The following is a 27,443-nucleotide window of genomic DNA, read 5'->3' as shown; positions in this document are numbered from 1 at the left end:
CACCAAGCACACACTAGGGCCAATTTAGAATTGCCAATCCACCTAACCTGCATGTCTTTGGACTGTGGGAGGAAACCGGAGTACCCGGAGGAAACCCACGCAGACACGGGAAGAACATGCAAACTCCATGCAGGGAGGACCCGGGAAGCGAATCCAGTTCTCCTTACTGCGAGGCAGTAGCGCTACCCACTGCGGCACCGTGCCGCCACCATAGAATATTTTACATATTTTTTAACAATTTAATTTTTAATCTATGAGAAACAATGAAGCTGATATTCTAACTACAAAGACACAGGAAATGGGACCTATTTTTGAGAATGTAAGATGACCTTTAACATTTCGTGAATTAATATAGGTAATCAAGGAGAGCAGCTAAATTTTATTAAAAATCCATCTTCTCTTCAAAAAAAATGTATTAAAAATTTTGGACTTGGCAGCAGAAGCCCTGATTAGTGTTATAATGAGTGTATCTATCCAAATGAATACACAGTCTCTTAAACATAATTAAATCATCACATTTGAAAAGTTTTATCAGAGGCTAGAATAGATAAATATTTCAGAAAAACTCAATACCAAATAAAACATGACTGTTTTTGTCCACTTTTCTGTTGCTATTTACTTGCAGGTTTTTAACTATTATGATTCAAACAGCTCATGTAGAAGTTAGATTGCCTCTACCCAAAGTAAGTTAAATGCCAACACAGGATGTTTGTAATCTGCCTATCACAGCAGTGCTTGTTGTGAATGCTCCCAAAATGGTTTCCCAGGTATTGCTAATGTTTAGTAGGGCTGCCACTTGATAAGGAACTGCGTGCATAAATATCCACCACTCAGATCACTGAGATATGCAATTTTCCCCAAGGTTACATTACAAACTTTAAAACTGTTAGTAGAAAACATTATAAACCATCAATTTTTATTTTACTAGGCAGAGTGGTGCAATGCTCAATACTGCTACAATCAGAACCCCGTCCAGGACGTAATCATCATAGCTGTTCATTATCTATGTGGACCATGCACATTCTCCCCATGTCTGAAAATATTTTTTTCCCCAAGGTATTTCAGTTTCCTTTCCAAAGACCAAGGTTACTCAACTCTAAAATGGCCTTCTGCGAATGGGATAATGTGTGTGTCAGTTGATCCTGCAGTGGAATGGCACCCTATCCAGGACCATTTCCTGACATGTACCTGAAACCCCTAAGTTAGGCTTAAGTCTCCAACAACTCTGGATTGGATAAAATAGGTCTGACAATATGTGAAGTATATCTGAGTTACTTCAGACACTGTAAAAGATACACTGTTGCAAATTATCACTGCTTCCAGTATTTTCTTAACAAGGGGGCTCCGCCCCCTGCTTGCTTCGCTCGCCTACCCCCGGCGTTTTGAACCCGTGCCCGCTGGGCAGCCACGTGTGAGGATGACACACGTTTAATATGTAGCGCTCGCCCGTGTCACTCTGGGGCTCTCCACTGTTAATACGGAGCCTCGTCCGTACGATTATGCGGTGCATAGTGGAGTACTGCGGACCCCGTAGTGTTTCCCGTTTCAGTTTGTATTTCGGTCATTCGAGCTCTTGTTTTTGAAGCTTTTGAATTCCGGTCTTCATTATCTGTAACCTGTTGTCCATGTGTTTGGCCAACTCGTTTAACCTGTTTATGACGTTTTACTTTGCTTTCTACTGGAGGAAGTCTAACTTGACCCTTTTGACAACAACGTGTAAATTCATTACTTGTATTGCCAGTTGTTTCTTCAGGGAAGTTAAGTGAATGACAATGATTGCAAATGACATTCATTAATCCCAATGAATTTTCATGAATAGTGGACTCATTATTGAACGCGTTGTCAGACAACTGGCGGAATCGTTTAGCAGGTGTTTGTCGTTCATGTCTTTGACGTGTTAGTTGAGCTTTGCGTTTTTGGAGCCGAGACATTTTTTCTTCCGCGGTTTCAGAAGCGCGTTGTAGGCGCCGACGTGTATTGTTTTTTTTCATGCGGGTTCGTGTTTGTGGTCCCGTTACTCGAGCCGTATCGTTTTGTACCCGTGATAGTGAATTCATGACTTGTTTGTTCTTTATTGTTAGTAATATGGATAAGTAATAAGGAGGATCACACTCACTGTTAATATGGAGCCTTTTCTGTGGTTGTATGGTTAATAGTGCATCTCTGTAATGAGATTCACCTATGCTGTATAGTTTGAATGTGTTCAGATGACGTATGTTTAATACAGACTGTTCATTTCTTCGTATTATTACCCATCAGGTGTCGCGCCTGTATATGTATTGTAGTCCAGTCTGTTGTTGTTTATGTATGACGTCTTTTGTCGGCGTGCGTTTTTTCAGAAGTGCGTGGAATGTGCTATCTCGGGCTCGATGGGTGACCGTGTGTGGAGTCCGTAGTCTGTCCCGTTTCACTTTGGGGCGTGTGTCTGACTCCTCTTTTTTGTGTGATATGGGCGCGTTGCCTCATTTCTTATTTCTGTTAGTGGAGGGGTGCTTTGTGTCTCATTTCTTATTTATGTTAGTGTGTGAAATCCGTAGTCAGTCCCGTCTCGTGTGCTATGTCCGTAGTCTGTCCCATTTTGTGTGCAATGGGCTTTGTGTGGCGCTCGCGTCTGACTCCTTTTTTTTGTGTGCTAGGGGCGCGTTGCCTCATTTTTTATTTCTGTTAGTGGAGGGGGGCTTTGTGTGTCGTGGGTCTGAATCCTCTTTTTTGTGTGCGTCCCGTTTCGTGTGCTATGGGCTTCGTGTGGCGCCGTGTGCCATTGGTTTGTGTGGCGCCTGCGTCTGACTCCTTTTTTTTGTGTGCTATGGGCGCGGCACCTCATTTCTTCTTTTTCCGTTGGTTGAAGGGGGGCTTTGTGTGGCGCCTGCGCACTACGTCTTTTGCGTCCACGGCCCAAGTCCCTGTGTCCATATCCGGTTTACCATTCTCGTTTAGTAATATGGATTTAGTAATATGGATTAATGTTAATATATTTACACATATGGATACTTTCCTACTGCAATAAATCCCTAAAGCAATTCGGGAGTTCACACTGACTCAAATACTTACTCTAGTCAACTTGAAAAAACATTAAAATGACAAATAAAATATGAGGTCATATTACACAAGGGGGAGTCCAGCTAAAATTAGAAAATGGAACAAACCTTAACAAGACTGATAATGTCATTTCTCAATGTAGTCTCGACCCTTATCAATGCAGTCTCGACCCTTATCAATGCACTTGCGCTAACCTGCCTGGAAGTGCCTGGATTCCTGCAGAATAAAAGGTATTGTCTTGTCCGCGCAGCCACTCGTGCATCACTTTTTTCAAGTTGTCATCTGTCTTACATCAATAACCATCCAGATGTTTTTTTTAGTGGTCCAAAAAGAGGGAAAACACACAGTGCCAAATCTGGTGAATAAGGATGTGGTAATACCTCAAACTTCAGTTTTTTCCAGACATGCCTTGGTTTTCTTAGAAGTGTGTGGCTGGGCACTGTCTTAAAGCAAAAGGACTCTTTGAGACAGCAGTCCCTGCAGCTTGGATCAGATAGCAGTCTTTCACATTGGTCTCCAGCAAGTCACAATAACTTGCACTAGTGACTGTAGTACCCCTCGGCATGTAGTGTTCAACAAATTTTACTCTAATGGAATCCAGGCACTTCCAGGCAGGTGGCTCAAGTGCATTGAGAAGGGTGGAGACTACATTGAGAAATTACATTTATCAGTTTTGAAAAGGTTGGTTCCATTTTCAAATAAATTGTCTAAGTTTACCTTGACTCCCCCTTGTAAAAGGTGTTGGATATAAGGCAATGGACGATATTCTTAGATTGCTTATAAAGTGAAAGTGAGGTCACATCTGGAACACTGTGTGCAGTTTTGGTCACCATGCTACAAAAAAGGCACATTAGCTCAGAAAGTTGTGCAAAGAAACTAAATGAATCTTGGGGCTAAAGTGTATGTTACACACTGAGAAGGTATAGAAATTAAACCTCTTTACCACTGCTATTTGCAATCGCCATTGAACCACTGGCATTTCACTGTCGAAATGCTGATCAGATAAATGGGATTATCAGAGAAGGACTGGAACAGAAAATTTCTCTATATGCAGATGATATGGTACTGTATATATCAGACCCATAAAAGTCTGTGCCTGCAGTCTTAACAGCACTTACAGAATTTCAAAAGATCTCTGGTCTCAGAATTAATCTGAATAAAAGTGTACTCTTTCCAGTGAATTCTCAAGCTCACAATATCATATTGGATACCTTTCCTTTTATTATTGCATATCAGTTTAAATACCTAGAGGTAAACATCACAAGTAAACACAAAGCTCTTTATCAATAAAATTTCGCCGTCTGTATAGAAAAAATTAAGCAAGACTTGCATAGATGGCCAACCCTTCATCTCACTCTAGCTGGAAGAATTAACATTGTTAAGATGAATATTCTTCCTAAGCTTCTTTTTTTATTTCAAAATATTCCAATATACATCAATAAATCATTTTTTAAGCAATTAGATTCAGCAATAACCTCATTTATTTGGAACTCAAAACATCCACGTATCCAAAGAGCGACCCTACAAAGGCCTAAGGCAGAAGGTGGCATGGCTCTACCTAACTTTCAGTTTTACTACTGGGCAGCAAACATACAAGCTATAAAAACCTTGATACAAATAGATGAACATACACAGGCCTGGTCCGCAATAGAAGTAAAATCCTGCAATACTTCTTTATATTCCCTGCTTTGTGCCCCAATAAATGCAAGTTATCGCCAATATATTAATAACCCAATTGTGCTTCACTCACTCAGAATATGGAACCAATGTAGAAAGCATTTTAAGATGGAGAAGCTTTTATCTGTGGCACTTCAGCAAGAGAACCATGGTCACATGTTTTGTGCCTGCACCAAATTAATATCATTTTGGACCAAAATTTTTAAGTGCCTTTCAGACAGCCTTGGTGTCACAATCCCTCCTAACCCATTAACAGCTGTGTTTGGTGTTCTTCCAGATGGGTTTAAATTTGAGACGGACAAACATACGGTGATTGCATTCACTACACTTTTGGCACACAGATTTATTTTGCTAAACTGGAAGAATCCTAACTCTCCTCTTTTAAGTCAGTGGGTAACCGATGTTTTATACTATTTGAAACTGGAAAAAATTCAAATATTCAGTTAGAGGTACTGTACAGAATTTTTTTAAAACCTGGCAGGATATAATCAATAAAATTTTAGAATAAGCTCTTAAAGCACCGAGGAAGTAATTATCTCTGCATTTCTTTTTCCTCTCCATTCATCTCTACTGGACTATTAAACTCATCAATTTAAGTTTTACCCCGTTGGCCATGCTCTCTCTCTCAGGGGTGGCGGTCGACTTGTTTTTCAATCCTATTTTTTGTAAAAATTGATCGATTTGTATGATTACAATAAAATTAAAAAAAAAAAAGAAATTAAACCTCTTTAGTCTGAAACAGACAAAGCTGCTAGGAGGCAAAATTTAGGTCTTCATATTTCTGAGGATGTTAATAAATTTGATCCATCAGAGTCGGGCCTTAGAGAACACTGGTGTAAAACAATGGAACATGCTATGACTAAAACCAGTGTGGATGGAGTGGGTGTGTGTGTGTGCTTGCCCTATGATGGACTTGTGCCATGTCCAGGGTTTGTTCCAGCCTTGGCCCTATGCTAGCTGGAATAGGCTCAGAAGACCCCCGCAGGTTAGAAAATGACTGGCTGGCTGACTAACTGACCAGGAAACAGTTTTTCACACATAAGAGTCATTTGAAACATGACTAGCAAGTCATACAGTTGAAGATAAAAATTTGAGAACCTATAAAAATCTGGATTAGACAATGGAACAATTTAACTACTAACTAACCAAACAAGTTTGATGGACTAAATGGCTGCCCTCTTATATGTGAACATTTTTTATGTTCTTTTTAAACACGTCTTCCACTTTATTCACATTTATCACAAGTTTATATTACAACAGCTCGTGTTAGTTATTTACATAGTACAATCGTACATGTGTAATTGAGATTCTACTGCTGTGTCTAAATATATATATACCATTCCTTCTATTTTCATTACCTGCTTATCCATGTTATTGTAATCTATCAAGGCCCATACACAACCAATTTAGATTGCATTGATTTTTATTCCAAAGTTAACATAATTTCAGCCTCTGCAGAATGTGGAAGAAAAAACACAATGCAAATGGTGCAAGATGGGAACGGAAACCTGATTTATAATGTAACTGTGAAGCAGTGAAAAGGAGTTCCCACCTGACACTCTTTAAAAAGATGAGGGGATCATAGATGTTATATTTCCAAGAGCTGACAGCTGTAGAAGTCCAAGGATGAAGTTTATATAATCTGTAGCTTGCGAAATCCAAACTGAGTGTAGATTCAGATAGTGAGCTAAGCAAACTGGTAATGTCGTAGTGTAGTCAGAAATATTGAAGGAAAGAGGGAGAAGTAGAGGCAGGGGAAGTGGGATGTTAATGTAAAGCAAACGTATTGCTTTACTTATTTATATTAATTTCTTTATGATTACTCACTTCAGTGAGTCACCCCAACCTTGTCTTTCATTTAAAAAATTATATTTAATATTTTGGATTTATGCATTGCTTTGTTCAGTTTCAGAATTATACACACTCGTATCCCCCAATCTCTGTATGTTATGTATATGCTAACAGACACACATACACTGAATACATATACTTCCAGTTAAAAAATAAAAACTGTGCCTGAGCTACTGAGCAGTAATCAGCTGATACGTGATTCTCGTTTTGTTGAACTAACCTTCACGTATTCTCAATCTGTGCCACTGAGTGTTGAGTACGTGTCTCTGAAATATTTTCCTCCAGATTAACTGGCGTCCCGTTTATGGTTGATTTCTGTCCCGTTTCCCGGACTATACAAATAGGCTTACGCCACGCTATGACTGAGTAATAGAATAAGAAGGTTCAAAAAATGAAGGAATACACATATATGTACAATCAGTTACAAATGATTTCATACATACACGGATCTACTTTTAAATGTGAAGCATGTTGTCGGCTTGTCTATGCTTCTACACCCTAATAACTACGCATCTGTCAGTGTACTCTACAGTATATATTTTCCCTTTCCGCGTATATATAATTTGCTTTATGTTCGTTTGATTCTACCTGTCATTATGTAATTCAGAACTTTTCTAGGGTTTAGATGAGTACACATACATGTTTTTCTTACAGTATATATAGCACGTCCTTTACCTCTGTGTGGGCTGCTCGACCGTCTATGTGTCAGTATGTGAATCAGTATGTCTAGCTACTCCGTAACATTTTTTGCCCAAGACACATTTGTGAGCTGTATAATATTTAAGTATTTTCCATACATTCGTTCTTTTGTTTATAAATGTTGTTCTAAACTTCGATTGCTGCTTTTTAAAATATGTTGGCTCTAAACCCTCATTCGAGCTTAGAGGTTGTCGCTATCTTTGGATTCGAAACAGGTGAACACAGCACTATGTACGCGTAACTGTTGGAGATATCAATAAATGGTATCTGAAGCATTTACCTGCCAAACGCGCACCGGGCATAACGTCTAAAGTCTCCCCACCATCTCTGAAGTAATTGTTTCTCTGTGCTCTTTTACACTGAGCAAATTTAGTGTAACGGTACACTTGGCATGCAATGCGATAGGGAAACAAGAGCCGAGGTATCCATTCTTAAAATAATGGGGCTATTTTTGCTCATCCTTCTAACGTGACTTCAACGTGAGAGATGAATGTTTAGTAACCGCTCATCTTAAGAATCCCACGCCTGTCTTCACAACAGACAAAAAAGCATTTCCTGCTGGGGACTTACTTTAATCTCCAATGCTAACCGGAGCTCCTGAGGCTGTGCGTGGTAGTTCCATTTGACGTGTCACTCGGCTTTTGCTCGAACTCAAACTACGACCCCGCAGCTATTCGCCAACGTGCATCTACCCTCGCGGGCTCCCTATCAGTGCTTGACTTTCTAACGCGGCCGAACTTTCAGATGTACACACCCAGGAGAGTAGGCGGGGTTATCTTATGACGTCCAATGAGCTACGCGAGAGCGTGAGTGCGACACACCCAATGGGACACGCCTCTGCAGCTGCTGTCAGCATTTTTTACAACTTGTCAGTATGCGGAGAGATTTGAAGTGTGCGACCTTCTCCGCCAACTTGCAAATTTTTCACGTTTTTCCCGTCGACTGTTAGAAAATTAAATATTTAAAGTGTGGATCACTCCAGGTTTTTCATATGTGAGTGTACGTTATCAAAGAAGAAAATGTTCACAGGATTTCCTGCAACAAGGAAATTATGTGCGGAAGAAATATTCAACAGAAAGGGTGGGTATATACTGCAGAACCCGTGAGGCTTTTCTTAACATAATAAGAGACGTTTAATTGAAAGCTGTAACTCGAGCGTCTTAATCGTCTGAATAATTAAACATGGTAACAGCCTTGCACTGCGTGTCGCCGAATGGAAGGGAGCCTGCTACTAACCGAATTAAAAACGTTCATCCTTTCATCTCGGACGGGTTGGTCATCGTGAAGAAAGCTAAATTAGAATGACCTCCTAAATCCCGAACGCGCGTGAACACACTAAATTTCAAAGGACTTAAAGTAAGCCACCCAACAACTTTCCCGGTGTTAAGCTGTATTTTTCAACCCAGGCACATTTTTTCTTCTTGAAGTATGTGGCGGATTGTGCAACTAACCAAATTTTCCTACACTGAGTTCATGACAAGGATGTTTTTTAATGGGGTTACGAAATATGTGCTTCAGCAGCACTGATTTCTTTTAACCAGGTTTGAGATTGTTACGTTACCGTCTTTATTTTAAATATACTTGTAGCAAGCAGGAATCTAGCAATGCAGGAATGTACTCTGGAGTATGCAAACATCTACACAGAACTAAATGTAAAATAATCTTCATTGCATGCCTTTGGATGTGAGAGGAAAACACAGTTATTGGAGAAGAACTACAAGTCCACGCAAAGTGTGGCTAATCCAGAGTCTTGACCTAAAATTGTTGAGCTGTGAGACAGCAGTGCTAAAAACATTTCCCTGTTTCTACGTTGAAAATATCACAAAATAATCACATTCTGATGTTAAATATGACCACTCACTTACATTTAGGATTGTTTTGTGGATGTGCCCTCAGTCATACAGTGGATATAAAAAGTCTTTACACCGCTGCCAAAATCACAGATTTTGTGTAATATAAAATGAAACCAAGATAAATCCTGTCAGAACCTATTCTATCTTTATTGCAAACTGCAATCCATACAAAGAAGATGAAAACAAATTAGAAACTTTTTAATAAAAAGAGGAAACAAACATCATACAAAACCCTGGTTGAATTAGTATACACACCCTTTAATAATCAGGGATGTGGCTGTGTCCAGAATCAATCAATCACAATAAGTCTCATCTCAAATAGTGGTTAGTACACACCTAACATCAATTAGAGTAGCTCTAACTGAGCTCAAATAAAGTTTGACTGTTCTTGTAGGATTATCCTGATATCCTCTTTGTTGCAAACTACTCCAAAAGCCATGGTCCGCAAAGAGATTTTAAAACATGAATAGGATCTCATCATTGAAAGGTATCAATCAGGACAGGGGTAAAAAAAAAAGTATCTAAAGCATAAAACATCCCAAGGAGCACGGTGAAGACAGTTAAGTGGAGAAAATATGGCTCAACAGTGACCTACCAAGATCAGGATGGCCCTAAGACTTAAATCATCAAGTCCAGATGTGGCAAACTGATACTCTTACCCAAAAAGACTGAGTGCTTTAATAAAATCAAAAGGTGCTTCAACTAAGTATTAGTTTAAGATTGCTCACACAACCAGGATGTTGTAGGATTTTTTTTTCCTTTTTTCATTGAACGGTTTCTGATTTGTTTTCACCTTCTTTGTATAGACTACAATTTTGCAATAAAGGTGGAATAAGTTCCGACGGGATTTCTATTGGTTTCATCTTTTATCACAAAAAACTGCCAGGGGTGTTTAGAATTTTTATATCCACTGTAAAACAAGTAGGATTTATTTAGTCATACTTATAAATCTAATTGTTAAGAATCAGAAGCATGATTATTTTAACACCTATGACATACATTCAGTTTTCTGAATCTTCTTTCTCCAAGTGAGTTGCAGTCTTTCTAAGCAGCAATGTGTGCTGTGTTGGCAGGAACCAACCCTTGACAGGGAAGATGTCACCAGACAAACCTGGGCACACGCCCAACCCTGACTCATACAGGGCCAGTTTACAGTCAGAAACCATTCTTTTACTTTTCTGTATTCTTTTTCTTTTTATAAAGCACCTTGTGCAAAGTGCTGTTTGAATGTCACAATAGAAAACAAGGATTATTTAAATGAAACTGACTATATACAGTATGTGTATTATATATGTAATATTATTGAATTTTTTCCCCAATCTTTCCTTTATCTCCTTCTGTCATCCACGTAAATTATGCCAATGCCTCATCTGCAGCTCACTTCACAGAGGAAAGCCACATTCCTCACCAGGTGCTTGGAGCTGTAACAGGAGACGCTGTGAAACTTGCAAATATTTCACCAACATTTACATTTACATTTCCTTGCTTGGCAGACACTTTTTTCCAAAGCAACCCACAAAAGAGTTCAATATAATCAAACAACATCAATCTGGAGATTGTTTGGAAACAAATGTCACAGGACAAGGGTACAAAATTTATTACCACAAGTGAAGAGCTTAAAACAAAATATAACCTAGTTGCAATTCCCAGATTTTCAAAACCTAACAGATAATATCAGACAGAAATTCACCAGACCAGTCTTCAAGCACGTCTTAAACACATTGAGGGAGTCAGAGTTTTTGAATGGAGGTGGGGAGCTACACATAAAAAGAGTCTACACTGAGATTTGATATCATGCAGAGGTGACATCACCAGATGCCATTGGTCAGCAGACCTGAGAGATTGAGAAGGAGCACAGAACCTCACAAGTGTCTCCATACATATACTGTAGGTGCAGTCCCACTGACTACTCTGTAGGCAGGCATCAAGGATTTGAACTTAATGTGTGCAGCTACAGGAAGCCAGAGTAGCGATTTGAAGAGAGGAGTAACATATGTCTGTTTTGGCTGGTTGAATACTAGATGCGCCACTACATTTTGAATCATTGCAGCAGCTTAGTGACACATACCAGCAGAAAGTTGAAGTAGTCTAGTTGCGACAAGACCAGAGCCTGGACCTGAAGTTGTGCTGCATACTCTGTCAGTTATGGTGTGATCTTGCGAATATTGCATAGACTGAATCTCCAAGACCGAGAACAATTGTAGCAACATGGTCCTTGAAGGATTGTAGGTCATCCAGCACCATCCCATACAGCGGGGAAAATAAGTACTGAACAAATCAACGTTATTTTTAGTAAATATATTTCTAATGAGGCTATTTTACATGAAATTTTCACCAGATGTCAGTGACAACCCAAGTAATCCACACATACAAAGACACCAAAACAAATAAGTCCATAAATTAAGTTATGTGTAATAAAGTGGATTGACACAGGGAATAAGTATTGAACACGCTTACTGAAATTTATTTAATACTTAGTAGAAAAGTCTTTGTTGGTAATTATAGCTTCAAGATGCCTCCTGTATGGAGAAACTAGTCGCATGCATTGCTCAGGTGTGATTTTGGCCCATTCTTCCACACAAACTGTCTTCAAATCTTTAAGGTTCCGGGGGCCTTTTCTATGAACTCTGATCTTCAGTTCTTTCCATAGGTTTTCAATTGGATTCAAGTCAGGTGATTGACTGGGCCATTCTAGCTGCTTTATTTTCTTTCTCTGGAACCAAATGAGAGTTTCCTTGGCTGTGTATTTGGAATCATTGTCTTACTGAAATGTCCACCCTCGTTTCATCTTCAGCATCCTGGTAGATGGCAGCAGATTCCTATCAATTATAAGTCTGCCAGTACCATATGCTGAAAAACAGCATGTTGGTATGGTGTTTTTGGGGTGATGTGCAGCACCATTTCTCCTCCAAACACGGTGTGTGCAATTACATCCAAAGAGTTAAATTTTCGTCTCATCTGACCAGTCTATATTCTCCCAGTATTTCATTGTCCAAATATTATGCAGCAAACTTTAAACAAGCTTCAACATGCTTTTTCTTCAGCAGTGGAGTTTTGCGCGGTGCGTGTGCATAGAGGCAATGGCGGTTGAGTGCATTACTTATTGTTTTCTTTGAAACAGGTGTACCTGCTTATTCCAGGTCTTTCTGAAGCTCTCCACGAGTGGTCCGTGGTCCTTGGTTCTTGGACAACTCTTCTGATTATTCTTTTGCCTCCTCTGTCAGAAATCTTGCGAGGAGCACCTGGTCATGGCCGGTTTATGGTGAAATGATGTTCATTCCACTTCCGGATTATGGCCCCAACAGTGTTTACTGGAACATTAGAAGTTTAGAAATATGTCTGTAACCAATGCCATCAGTATGTTTTGCAACAATAAGGTTGTGAAGGTCTTGAGAGAGCTCTTTGCTTTTACCCATCATGAGATGCTTCTTGTGTGATACCTTGGTAATGAGAAACCTTTTTAGAGGCCATCAGTTAGGTCTAAACCAGCTGATATTAATTTGCATTGAAACGGGGCAGGAGTGCTTTCTAAATACTGACAGATTTCAGCTGGTTTCTTGGCTTTCCATGCCTTTATTCACCCCCATTTTTTCATGTGTTCAATACTTATTCCCTGTGTCATTCCACTTTATTACACATAATTTATGGACTTATTTGTTTTGATTTCTTTGTATGTGTGGATTACTTGGGTTGTTACTGACATCTGGTGAAAATTTCATGTCAATTAGAACTATATTCACTGAGAAAAACAGTGACCCAATCAATACTTATTTTTCCCGCTATATTTACATACTGACTTTGCAGGTATTGGTGATTAGTGATAATGAACCAAGCTGAACAAAGATGGGGTACTGAATAGATGGTCAAGCTGAGATAACAACAAGATCCATCTTTGCCTGGTTGAGCTGGAGATGGTGTTTTTCATCCAGGTTGCAATATCAGTGAGAAATGCAGAGGTTGTAGCTGATACTATGTGGTACTCTGGAGTGTACAACAGATACAGTTTAGCTGTGTACAATCAGGATAGCATTGATAAAAGAAACAATGGGACTGGATGATAAGACTAAGTGAAGTGGTGCATAGGGAGAAGAGGATAAGGCCTAGCACCGATTCTAGGGGCACTCCCATGCTCACCTGGTGCACCCTTGACATCTCTTCATGCCAGGACACACAGTAGAATCTCCCAAAAAGTAAGACTCTGACCACTTGAAAGCAGTCCCAGTCATGTCAAGGTCAGAAGGGGTGGCAAGGAGAAAAAGATGGTTGATCATGTGAAAGGCAGAGGAGAGATCTAGCAGGATGAGCACAGGTGTCATGTCAGTATCTCTTGCCTGCTGTAACCTATAGACAACAGAGAGTAAAGCCATCTTAGTGGAGAAGCCCTTCTTAAATCCTGACTGGTTAGGATCAGGCAACAATACCCTTATATCCGATTCCTCTGGTAAACTTAATATTAAATAATGAGACTAAAAATCATAGTTACTACATTTGTTGCATCTAAGGTAAAACAGGGAGATGGCTAGATGCCTGTTCCAGGGAGTGTGTTCAATCTATTAAAATTAAAATCAAAGACCTTAAAAAGCCAGTTGTAGAACACTTCACATCACTTGATCTTAATCACACTAATCTCTCTATGTTCTTTCACAGGGCTTCAAAGACACTTTTCAAAGAAAAACAGAAGAGGCTAAGGTAATTCTCAACCTGGGACCACATATTTCTGCAGGTCTTAATGAGCAACTAACCTTTTCATCTGTCCCTTCATCTTTACTAAGGCAGTTTTTTTCTCACCTATACTCTCATCTTTTCTCATTTCATTTGCTCTGGCTTTGTTCCCTCCTTTCCCTCCTAAATGTATTACCTGCACCTTTCTTTTTGTTACACACTTGTTGAAGGCTATGCAGCTGAACTGTTGTGCTGTTAACATTCTTTCCTTTTCAGTGTGGAATAACTTTTAACCTTTATATCCTCACAATAAGAAGACTGAGGTTCATGTTCCAGGTTTTCACGTTGTGGAGTTTTCATATTCTCCCTCTGTCCACTTGGCTTTTCTAAGGGTGCTTAGGTTTCCTCCCACATTCCAAAGACATGCAGGTTAGGTAAATCAACACTGCTAACTTGGCCCTAGTGTGTGTGCTGCAGTGGACTGGCATCCAACTGCTTTGTGACCCTGCCTTGGGTGAGGGAATTAAGAAAAAGAATGGATGGATGGATGGCTGGATGGCGAAGTTCATTAAAACAATGATATATACAGTATATGTTAACAATCATATATCTACATTCCAAAGGGAATGTATGTGGAAATTGGAATCCCTAGAGAAAAACTCAAGTAGCACATTAAGAACCTTCAAACAACATTTATAGCTTTTACCTACTGGGGACTGAACCTTGGTCCAGGCACTCTGAAACAGCAATACTATTCATTGTCCCAGAATTTCTCTTCCAGTTACCAAATATCACAGAGAATCATAACCAGAAATGTATTTACTTCAAATTAAATGTTAATATTATTAACTCTCGTTTTCTGCAGTGCCATTATGTTTTGAATACCAATTTGAACTTAGGCTAGTTATGTGTCTTGCTCATGCGTAAATAGTGTATGATAGGTGGGCATTGCATTGCAAACTTTGTGGTTTACAATTTAATGCCTTTGTCAATAGGGTACTCTGCCTATGTCCCTTCAATTCTAATACTACAAATTTGTATTAATCTGCTGAGCATTTTGAAAGTTAAATGTGGAAGGACTGAAGAAGCCCTATTTAGTTTCTACACAACCAAACTATGAAACAGTTTTCCAGGAAATATTAAACATACTGATTCAATGGATGATTTTAAGCACCAGATTAAAACATATTTGGTTTTTTTTCTTTTTTTCACCTTGATGCATTCTGTTTCTTTTATTATTTATGTTATTGCTTTTATTTAATTTTTGGTATAATTTTATTAATTAGCAGTTTGAGTTGCAAAACTGTATGAACATTGTTGTATAAATGAATGATTATAGCATTATTAACATTAGAAAAATGTTAAAAGTATAGTGTATACTTCCTAAGAATTGCTTTTACTTTTTAAAGTAGCTGGTAGCAGCTACAGTTAAAATACAATACATCATTATTTTATTACTCTCACTATTCTGTAATGACATCTGTTAAAACACCAGCCATCATTTGACTGGCTAGAAGCTGAGCCTTAGGAGAAAATGGGATTTTTTTTTAAATGAATATGAATAAACAGATAAGAAACAAACATGTAGGCGTTGTTTTTTGTACATGTATACAGTATATGGATTATTTGCTTTTCAGTCTCGTTTTTCTACATTACGTGAGTATAACAAGCAGTCATATCCAGTGCCGAACCCAGGCAGAACTATGCAGCTTTATTGAATTATTTAAGTAATTTATGAAAGAGATGACTAATAATTGTCATCACAAAGACCATAGTATAGGACTTATCATTAGAATCTTAAAGGCAAACCTATATGTTAGGTTTTCTACTTTTTCTATTATGTAATTGCATATTGATTAATTCTTATCTTCTATTTTTGACATGTCATTAATTAATTCTTATTCTTATCAATTTCTAATTTGTTTGTTTTTTCTTGCAACTGTTTCTTTAAGATCTTGTAAAGCACATTGAGTTAGAAATAAATGATTTTATTGTTGTGTTTGTAGTTGAAAGTAAAACCATATTTCCTAACAAGCAAGACTTACAAATGCTAAGCACAAATAACATTTAGAACTAGTCAAGCACTCAAGAGTCAAATAATACTCTGTACCTTTACATGTCAGTGTCCCTGAATTCAGAAACATGATACACAATTTGTCAGTGAACTCTGCAGGTGATGCAATACAAACAACTGCCTGCCACAGTCAGAGGATCCAAAGTTCTCCGATTACCTTTTTTAAGCAGCCATGCCTTACAGATACATCATAGAAACCAGAGATTGAAGTGTTCGTCATATTGTTAAAAGTTTTTATTCTAGGGTTTTATGTTACCACATAATCAATATGAGTAACACAAGCATTATCTTCCAGAAATTACCATTTATTTGTTATTAAGTATGATAAATTTGAAAACAGACATAAACAAAACTATCTACAAAACAAATAAAAACATATTCAGTATATATTTTTTGAAGTTGATGTGTGCACATATATTATAGCAGATTCCAAGGGGAGGAAGAGTTACTAGAGAGAAGAAGAAGATGTGGAATAAATGAGGATAACACAGTTGCTAAAAATAAATTCTTTGTGAGGAACAGTCATCTTTATTCCCCCAAGTCAGAAGGAAGCAACCAAACCTTTAAATAGTCAAAAATTGTGTTTAACTTTTAGAAGGACAGGTCGATATTTAGATTCTCTTTATCTACTCTAGTCCTCCATGCCCTTGCTGTCTTTTTTATATAAGGTAAGCTTGGCTTTCCTAGCATCTGCTGGGTTACCAGCTCCATAGTATCTTAAGAGCATCACATGCTGGTTTCCAGACCACATCACACTTTCTGTCTCCGAGGTGCCCCTGTCCTTAGCCATTTCATAGCAAATCATTTGTAAAAAGGGGGCAGTCTGGCATGACAATATTGGTCATCCTTGCCAGTACATCTTTCCCTCTCCTCCTTGATGGGCCCTGTCTCTACCCTAGGCCATATCCCTGCCTACATTACACGTATTATCTGGGTTGCCTCTAACAGGTACTGTACAGCACTATTTTGAGATTACTCTTATACATTGATTGGGCATCTTATAACTCCAGAGATGACTCCATGCCTATGCTTATTGAGTCGGAAGTTAGGAATTCTGTTTTGGCAATGGTGGAGAAGTAGTATGGCCATATATTAGTAAAAGAGGTAAAAACAGGTGAAAGGGAATGTTTAGTGAAAGATTAAGCAAGAGCACCCCCTGAAAGGCTAGGAAAAGCAGTTATGAGGGGGTGTTTGCTGGCAAAAGATTCCTAGAGGTTAACAGGTATCAGGATTGTATGGGATAGAAATAAGAAGAGAGAGAAAAGCAAGAGAGACAGCGAGACTGATTAGAGGCAGGAAAGGTCCTGGACATTCTACTGTGGAAATACAAGAGCCTATAGGTAGCCACATCCTTTGTATGAAAATGTGCAATAGAAATAAAAGTGTTGTTATTGTTGCAAATCCTGAAAGAGCATTAGCCAGATGTATAGGCTCAAAAGAGGTTCTTTGAATGCTGGGACTATTGTGGACAGGTCTTTGATGAGCTTGATTAAAATGGGCAGAGTCTATACACAGACAGAGAGAGATAATTGAAAACTGGGAAATGGAGCACTTCAGTGTAGTACTATGGTGTGCAGGCCACAATGTCAAGTAGACAGGGTTCCAAGAAGTGTTAGGCCCAAGGAGATAGCAGTTGTTGTTGCTGTTTTAACTTTTTCATTTGATCGTTCTTTTTTCATTCCTGTAATTATTCTTGTTAAAAATTATTTTTTTGCCTCCTCTTCTGGGTAAAATGGGTTGCCATGACAGCCTTCTCCTGTAACCTTATGCATATTCAGGGATTGTAAAAAGCATGGTTTATGTTTTGTTAATCCAGTAATATATGTGCTTCCCTTTATCATCACTCCTTTTTTGTAAACAAACCTAAAGGGACCATCCCTGGACCCCAGTACAGGAGAGTGGCCTGGGTGTAATTATGCAGCCATACCCCAGGACAGTAAAGTTCATGTGACCTAACTGTTGTCATAGATGTCTGATCCTCTGCCAAAATAAAGAGTGAGGACTTGGGGACTGGGAGGAGTGGCAAAACCTCCTGGTTAACCTCCTGGGCCATGGGAACTAGCTGGGAAAACTTTGACAGACTTCTCATACAAACTAAGGGAAAAGTAACAATTGGCTAGTATTATCCTGTCCATCTACTGGGGGCAGTTTGGCATAGTGGTTAAGGCTCTGTACTTCAAAACATGTGGCTGTGGTTTCAAATCCTGCTATTGACACTGTGTGACCATGAACAAGTCACTCCACCTCCCTATGCTCCAGTCAGAAAAACAAAAGAGATGTCATTTCTTGTACATCAAAAGTCTCCTTGGATAAAAGAGCCAACTAAATAAATTAATATTAATCTAGAATTCGACATAGTGTTGTTCCTTTAAGGGAATAGGGAACTGAGATATCCAGCCTTTTAAATGGAGGGGAAGATTTGGGAATACAAAAATATCAAGGCTGATAAAAAACAGAGCTGTCTCTGAGGCCAGAAATGAACCTATAATATTTTTAAAGCAGCTTCCTAGCAGGAGGTCTTGTAGTTGGGAGTTTGCATCAAAGGCTGTGTTGGAGGGAGGAAGAAACCAAGGCTAAAACAGTAAAAGAGAGAATCAGGAACTGAATAATGAGTAAATGGAAGTACTTCGAGGTGGGCAAGTAAGTGAGCCACTCCACTGACTAGACAGATACTCCAAGCCAAATAAAGTTGTGGAATTTTGAAATCATTTTGGATATTGCACTAAAAGTAGCAAAAACTAATCATCCATCCATCCATTATCCAACCCGCTATATCATAGTGACTGAAAACTTCAACCTGAATATCAAATATTTAAAAAATCAACATTTTATAACAGAACATTTCAATTGTGGATATAATATTCTATTCGGAAACCTAGCTCCTTAGTAACCTAAGATTTGTTGTTTGAAAAGAAACACACTGTCTTTGAGGATACCATACTGATGACATAAAATTTAATATAGTCTGTGATGCAGTGACTTAGCCCCTCAGTATCACCCATTTGACTCACACATCATTTCCCAGTCTGTCATAATTACTGTTTAGAATATTGATTAAATCTTATTTTTCAAATACTTTAATGCATTTTGGGAAATGAAGGGATTTTTTGAGAAAACAGTGAAATGTAATGGGTGATAACATTATGTTAAGGGAAAGTAAAATAAGACTTTTTTTGTGAGCTTTAAATATAACATAAATGTTCCTTCTTTGGCTGAGGCATTCTGCTAACACTGAACTTGCCTGCATAGGTTCAGTGTCGAAGATGCATTGCCATGTTCACTTGCGTAGCAGAAGCACTTTTTTCACACAAAATGACCTGAAGATGCTTGACCTTTTTTAAATGCACAGGAATAACAGCAAAGTAACGTTGTCTACATTTCCTTCAGTATAAAGAGAAAAGCCAAGCAAAATGACACCTTTTATTGGCTAACTAAAAAGATTACAATATGCAAGCTTTTGAGGCAACTCAAGCCCCTTCTTCAGGCAAGATGTAATCTGTAATAATGAAGTATTGACTCATCTTTTTTGTGTTCAGGTTTCATCAGGTTTCTCATAAATAAGAGACAATGATAACAACTCATAATAAAAATAATCCCTATCTCACCCACAAATTTACCCAATTGAAAAAGGTAATAAAAATTGCCTGAGAAAAAACAGGTGAGGGAAATGCTGCCTGGATGTTAGGCCCCATTGGGATAACATTTAGGCAGAAAGAAGGGAGACAGCATCAACTATCACAGATCATCAAAGTTTTAAGAGCGGATTTTAGTTTTAAGTACACGAAAGAAGAAAAGAATGGAATTCAAAAGTTGGCATCTGAAATTGTGATATTCGGAGTCTTGCATTGTTTAAAATGTCACCAAAAGTTGATATGCCCTGAAATACCTAAGAGTGAAATGAAATGGGATGACCACAATACATAAAGAGGGGTTTGTTGAAAGTGGAGGTGTGCAGTTGCCACTTTGAACAATAATCAATATGTTTTTCAACTCTGCACCATAAAGACACAATACAGTCTTCAATATTAAAGGTTCTCAAAATGTAGCACAATATTTCACTTTTAGTGCTGTGAAAGAGAGAGGGATTTGTGGACAGCGCTGGCCCCACCATTAAGGCGAATTAGGCATTTACCTAGGGCACAGATCATAAGGGGGGGGGGGGGGGGATGGAGCCACACAGCTTAGTACCAAACAGTCATTTGGTGCCCAAATAAGCTTGGCCTAGGGCACAAAATAACCCAGCACCAGCACTGTCTGTGGATATCAATATTTGATTCAGTTGCAATCCAGGAAGGGTGGGATTATCAAGAGGGGTCAATCAGCTCCAAGCCAGGCACAGGAAAAAAAATTTAAAATCCAGAAAGGAGACTGTGCCCTCCAGTCTATAATGAATCGGGGTGGAAAACTTAATGGAGGCTCTCTTTATGTCCCGTAAGAATTTAAAAATCAGGAATGTAACCTCTCACCAGTAGGAGTGAGGGAGAGAGGTAGCGGTATGAAGTTAAAGCAAGGAAGCACATTCATTTTAATAATGGTTAGCCTGGAGCAGAAAAGCAATAGAAGAGACAACCATGTAGTGAGTGAATCTTTAACACCATCATCAATTAGAGTTAGAGATTACAGTATTTTGCAGTGATAGGGAGGTATCAATAAGAAAATATTTAAGTATTTAACAACATCACCAGTCACCAGCAGTGGTTAATGGCCCATAGAAGGAACATTTATTAGCTCTTTCATGACAGGGATGCTGACTAATTCTGATTATAGATCTGGGTAGATGCCCGCTAAAGTTCCAAGCTTCCTCGTGGGAGCTGCTGTCTTCATGAGTGAGTGCACTCTCCTCGCCCTCACTGCGCACCTTCTCATTTTAGGATACTCCACACCCCTGTAGACTCTCACCTGCTTCCTCACAAGTCAGGATTGCCACAGTAGATTTGCTTGTCATAAAAAAGCAACAATTAAATTAAACTCCAAATAAAATATTTACTTATTATAAAATGCAAACTTTATTTACAATAAGCATAACAGTTAGTGATACATAACAATGAAATGATAAAGACCAAGATCACACAGAGAGCGAGAAAGTTGCTGCACAGCTTTTTTTTAATCTCCTTCCATATATAAATATCGGAACATTGCCAGGTTTACTTCTTTATAGCAGTGCTGGCAGATTCCCCTTTTGGCCCTCCAGCCCATTGCAACATCAGATCAACTTTCCTGGCATCTTGATGTGCATTTATTCATGGCTCTTCCTAGTAAATGATTTGTGACTAAAACTGCATGTGTGAAAGGTCTTTTATGACACAAATGTTAAACTCCTCACCAATTTAATTAAATCTGTAGGCTCCTCCAATATTTACACTTAACACATGCTTGCTAATGTTGCATTTATATAGAATTGGCTATAGGACACAAGTGACACACAGTTGCTGTAAACGAATGTTTGAGTTTCTCTTATCACTACAGTTAAAATAATTTGTTCAAAGAAAAATTTCAAGCCCCTTATTAAGAATGATACTCCACTAATCTGACCACATCATTCTGGGCAAATCTAGGAAAAGTTAAGCAATGTAGAGATGCTATGGTGACACACTGTGAAGTTGCAACCACCAATGAAGACAGAAGCACCACATAGATAATGACTTCTAGCTGCCGACTCTGTTGTGATAATGTTCTGTTTAACTGTACCAAAAAGTTGTTTTGGAGTTTTGTAATCCATCCTCCCCTGGGTTTCCTAGTTTTATGATTTATTTAACACCCTTGTAAGCAGAGATATTCAGCCCCTGACATGCTCTGTGATTCAAAGTTCTGTAGTGTAGCACTAGCCTAATAGAGTAGTAAAACTCAGCAATGCAACTACAGTATGGATATTAAGAGCTCAACACATTTGCAAAATGGAAGGAAAGTTGAACGTGCAATCAACCTTAATAAAAGGATATGTGTCTGTGTCTCTGTCTGTGTGTCCGTCTGATTGCTATGTGTCTGTCATTCCAATAAATGGTGCATCCCAAACATTAATGCCGCTTTCCCAAATCCCATACCAAATGTCATATAACAGAGACAAGTGCAATTTATTTGTCATTCCAACAGATGACGCCCCACAAACATTTGTAGTAATGCATTTTGTTACCACAAATGTTTGTGATGTACCATAAGATGAAATGACAAATGTGATGTATTACAAAATGTATTCCAATAGATGGTGCACTGCAAACAATAACAGATTTATTACTGTACACAGAGCAATACTCAAAAAACATAACAAGTCCTCTCCGTGTCCATGGACACCCATGTTGACTACAGTTTGTCCATTTGATTTTATATTCCAAGAATCTCCCAAAAGATTTAAATACTTTAAGCACATGGGAGAGATGGGAAAGAATCATTAAAGTATGATAGGATATTGTCTGCATATAATGATATTTTATAAGGGAATTTACCATTAGTAATTGGGAGTGATTAACTTGTAGTAACAAAGAGGAATAGCCAGATGCTCCAGTGACAGACTGAACAGAAAAGGGGAGAGAGAGGGGATTCATGTCTAGCCCTTCTGAAACTCTGAAAGGCAAGAGTTATATTTGTGCAATAGTGGTTAAGGCTTTGGACCTAGGACTTCAGACCCTAAGGTTTACGGTTTCGGACCCCGCTACCAACACTGTGTGACAATGAGCAAGTCACTTCATCTGCCTCTGCTCAGAATAGAAAAAACAAAAAAGGAAATATAACCAAATGTTGTAAGTCACCTTGGATAAAGGCTAAACCAAATAATAAGATATAAAATAAATATTCATATAAAATCCCACTAATCTCATAACCAAAGGCATCTTATAATCAAAGGCATTTTCTGCATCAGGAACCAATAAAGCCATTTTCCTAGAAAAAGTAGAGGTCACATCAAGAATGTTAGAATGTAATAAATGTAATAAATTAGCTTGTGAATTTATGATAGCAGACATTTTGCAATGGGTTTAGCTAATAGTTCTGCATAAGAGATCATCAATGAAATAAGAAGATAGCTGGAAAATTATTTTATGTTCTTGTCCTGTTTAAAAAGTAGGTTTAATTATGGCTGAATAAATTGCAGGGTAACATTTGGAAGCACAAATCATGGAAATTGCAGATAAAGGGGAGCCAGTTTTCAAAATGCCAGAATTCCTTCTGGAGGCAAACCACTAGATCCCAGAGAGTGACCCAAATTCATTGAATCAATGCTTAGATGGCAAAATTTAGGAATTTAGCATGACTTCATCCTCAGCATAAAGTCTGGGAAGAAACAGGTTCTATGGAATTCCATAGAAGAGGGATTAGAGTTTTCAAGAATAAGCTCGAAATAGAACTTGTATAAGTACCGGTACTTACTGTATTATTCGGTTAGGGACTGGTGGTGGGAGAGCCTGCTTAATTTCTAATGGCCAAAATGAATGAAAATAAATTACATATGCACAATTTCAATATCAGTAATTTCTAAAGTTTTGCACTGGACATATTATACTGTGTGCAAATGTGATGAGTTTTAAACTCATTCCCCTGAAATGGCAAAAAGTTCATTCAGATCTGATCATGGAAATCCATAGTCAACAATCATGATCTAACACCCAGGGTCATACTGTAATTTTTCCACACATGATCATAAAGTCATAAATGGCATCCAGATGTATGTAAGATCACTACCTGAGTTAGTTTATTTTATTATACCATCTTCATGAGGTGTGGGGAGACAATTTGTGGAAAACAAATTTAGATTGTGGGGGATCATAAGGATTAAGTAGATGGAACAAGTCACACAGATTAAAAATTGATACAAATTTGGAATAGGAATGGAAGTTTATTGAGTAGCACATTCATATATATTCATTCTTATCAATACTAACAACAAGTTTGTGGTCTTTTAAAGGTAGAATCTGATTAATAATATAAGAAAGGAATGACGACTGATAGGGTGTGGGACAATAATTATATATATATACTGTATATATAGATAGATAGATAGAGAGAGAGAGAGAGAGAGAGAGAGAGACGGGGTTAGTAGCATGTGCTGGTACAGCATGTTGCTGCGAGGAGAAGGCTATTTTAGCTTAACTAATTAACATTAGAACTGGCCCTCCGTATCAGAAATCAGAAAAGCAGCAGAGTAGCCTCTAACCACAAAAAGCAGATTAAAGCAAGAAAGGAGTCCCAGATGATATTAAACAATATAACAATCATGCAGTGACTCTATTACATAAATACAAAATTGCAAGTCTTCCTTATTAGTGATCCTCATTGATCTTTGAAACATCACAAAATGCAGGACAAGGTGACACCACCCACTAAAAGAAGAACAATCCAGCTGAGTCCTATAGTGAATAAAAGTTCTGTTGCCTTAGAAGTTGCCACCTGCTGATTTTGGATCATCAAGCATTGCACGCCCGATCCATGGGACAACTTGAGACAGGTAGGATACAAAAGATATGGGCTGCAGACCAATTTCACAAGCTTCTTTAATTGCCAGAATAAACACTTTGTAAGCTTGAGCAGCAGCAGCACTGAAATTGGGATAAAAATATACCTGTTGTCCCCTAAATGATAAATAAGGGGAGAATATAGCCTATGGGAAATGTTCAAATCACAAAGGTCTGGAAAATTAAATGACCACAACCTTTCCAAATATTTGATGGCATCATCACCTTCAACATTTTCTTCAAGGGGTATAATATGGATATTATTTCTCAGTTCAAAAGATCTTTTTCTTTTAAGTATACTCCCCAGTTGTTCATGCGAGGATTTTTGAGATGTGGTTTATTTAACAATATTTTATCAAAAAATTATGTGTTTTTGGGACATTGAGAGCATATGACTGGATATCCAACATATGGATTATGTGACACAAGTAAATGCAGATTTTTTTTCATGAACATTATGATATTGTTTGCGCTTTGTTCAACTTTGGTCAACATAGAAGTGTGTTGTATCAGGAAATTTGTTATCTCTGTTCTCAACAAAAAACATAACATTTTTTCTTGGTCATTACTACAAATAACACAGGGTAAATAATAAACAAACAATATGGTCTTTGGGTGGGTATTCCTTTAAAACTGAAGGAGTTTAATTAGCCAGTCAGCAGGACATGCCCTTTAGTTCCAGGATGTAATGTTAAGCTTTGATTCTTTTTATAAAGATGCTTCTAGTGCTTGAAGTGGGCTAGTACTGACCGATACACAGTACTGGCACCTCTTTTAACACTCAGAGTTTCACAAAACCACTGTCCCCAATGCTCTTCGATCAAATGTAGTTGTACTCTTTAAGTTTCTTGCGAGACCTCCCCAACCACGAGTAATTTGGTTCAACTTCAAGCACTGGATGCTTCATAGTGGTCACTTTGAAAGTTTACCCTTAAAAGAATGAATGTCATTTTCTTGATTGCCGGAGCAGTAGTTTTGCTTAATTTGAAAGATCTGTAGAAAATAAAGTATGTTAATAATACAGACTTTTATTACTATCATTTGTGTTTTAATTGTCACAGCTAACAAATCATCTAAAACATTTCATTGAAATGTATTCTGTAAAAAAAAAAAGAGAACTAAATTGAATACCTCAGACTGAAGGAAAAACAAAATCAATGTTATCAGATTTTAAATTAGAGTTAGATGTGATTCAGAATGTGATTTTTTGAAGTCTAATAAAACCCATGGGCTTGATGGGATTTTACCTGTAGTGCTAAAAGAAATGAAAGATGTTATTTATAAACTTCAAGCATAATCCAACAGTCACTTCAGATGAGAGGACCTGAAGGCTAGAAAACTGCAGATATGACTAAATCCACAAGAATGGGAGTTGGAATGGATCCCTGCAATTCTAGCCCAGTAAGTCTGTCTTCTATGCCTTGCAACATTATGTAGACAATAATAATAAATAAACTAGGGGGCCTTGCCCCCTGCTTGCTTCATTCGTCAAACCCCTGGCCAGCGCTACGTTCTAGCCTCTTTGCGGTTCTACCGCTCGCGTATGGGGATGTGGATGTACAATTTAAACAGATTTTAATTTTCATGTGAAGTGTTACATTTGCATCCACACGATGTATAACTGCCCGTGATTTAATTTTGTTTCTTTTTCTCTATTAAATAAAATGACTTTTTCGTATTGTTTGGCTCTGAGATTTGTTAATTGTCTGTGCAAAAGCTATTCTAACAGGAAACTGTTAACTTTTTAACACAAATGCTATATCAAGATCTACTTTGTTGTCTAATGTTATCTGAGGAAGATGTACTACATTACCTTTCTTGGATACATCCTTCTTTTTACTGTAATTCGTGCGGTGGAAGACCGGGTGGTGTTAACAGTTGTAGATATTCTTCGTGATATTGTAAGTTGTTGTTTTCATCTTCCGCACGATCACCACCAACTGTTTAAGCTTAGTCTATTGATACTCATTTAACCATTTTGCCGTGTTACCGATCAACATTTTTGGCATAAATTCATTTGACTTCCGTGTTTCTAGGTGCTAGGATTGCCCGTATACTAATTATTTCTGTAAATATCCCTTCGTGATGAAATTTTTTAATAAGATATGGACATAATATGTCGTTTTTAATTGGGAACTTAGAGTGAGGAAAACTTTAAAATTTCTAAGAGCTGAGAGAGTAGGAAGTGTGTCTGACAAAAGCATTCACAAGACTGAGAGGTGAGAGTACTGTGGTCTTGTTTGAAAATGGTTGCTACGAGGGCGTGACTTTTAAATACAGTAATCCCTCCTCTATCGTGGGGGTTGCGTTCCAGAACCCCCCGCGAAAGGTGAAAATCTGCGAAGTAAAAACCATATGATCATATGGTTATTTTTATATATTTCAAGCCCTTCTAAACTCTCCCACACTATTATAAACATTTCCCGCACAATTATACAGCATAAACCCTTTGTATTCTCTTAGATATTAGGTAAGATTAGTTGAAATTATGTAGGTATGTAAACACACTGTTTATATACAGTAAAACCTAAATATTATTTTAAATCGAGCGTCTCCGATATCACATATGTTACAGCCGTTACGACAGACAGGCCACCATCAACAAATACGTACAATGCAAGAAAAATTGTATACAGTAAAAGGTGTGTACAGTGACACTAAACTATGTACATGTAATAAGTACTGTACGGAGAAAATTAATTATGGTTACTCACCAACAATGGCACAACGACTTGTCTGATTGATGCCGTAATGGCGTCCTACAGCAGTGTAGCTGTTCCCTGCCTTCAACATATCCAAAACTTTTACCTTTTCAGCAATCTTTAGCATCTTCCGTTTGCGCTTGGGCACGGCCCCTGAAGCAGTAGTAGAAGCAGATCGTTTTGGAGACATAACGAAGGGCTTGACTATGCACATAGATAAACACAAAAGAGTACAAAAGTTAACTCTTTACACAGTGAAACACGTTGATGCTGAATGAGCGAGACGAGACTTCCTGGTTAATGCAGCAGAATCGAATTCGGCGCTCCGTCACTGAGCCAATCAGCACACAGGAACTTAATTGCATGCTCTGATTGGGTAGCTTCTCAGCCATCCCCCAATAGCGTCCCTGGTATGAAATCAACTGGGCAAACCAACTGAGGAAGC

General features: G+C 38.2%; 2 protein-coding genes across 12 annotated transcripts in view; one reads left to right on the top strand and one right to left on the bottom strand.

The window, feature by feature from the left end:
* LOC114645970 (F-actin-monooxygenase MICAL2-like) overlaps positions 1-7,985 on the bottom strand; it is a 353,538-nt gene extending 345,553 nt beyond the window's left edge. For all 11 annotated transcript variants that reach the window (XR_007934100.1, XM_051922735.1, XM_051922734.1 and 8 more), the window contains exon 1: positions 7,837-7,985. The gene's annotated coding sequence lies outside the window, so the exon portion shown is untranslated. The remainder of the gene's footprint in view (positions 1-7,836) is intronic.
* A 242-nt stretch (positions 7,986-8,227) lies between these two features.
* The window catches only part of LOC114645969 (dickkopf-related protein 3-like), a 165,626-nt gene continuing 146,410 nt past the window's right edge, over positions 8,228-27,443 (top strand). The window contains exons 1-2 of the mRNA XM_028793914.2: positions 8,228-8,346; positions 13,767-13,808. The gene's annotated coding sequence lies outside the window, so the exon portion shown is untranslated. The remainder of the gene's footprint in view (positions 8,347-13,766; positions 13,809-27,443) is intronic.

Source organism: Erpetoichthys calabaricus, chromosome 2, assembly GCF_900747795.2.
Source record: "Erpetoichthys calabaricus chromosome 2, fErpCal1.3, whole genome shotgun sequence".
In the NCBI taxonomy this organism is placed as follows: Eukaryota; Metazoa; Chordata; class Cladistia; order Polypteriformes; family Polypteridae; genus Erpetoichthys; species Erpetoichthys calabaricus.
This window is presented reverse-complemented; position numbering and strand designations above follow the sequence as displayed.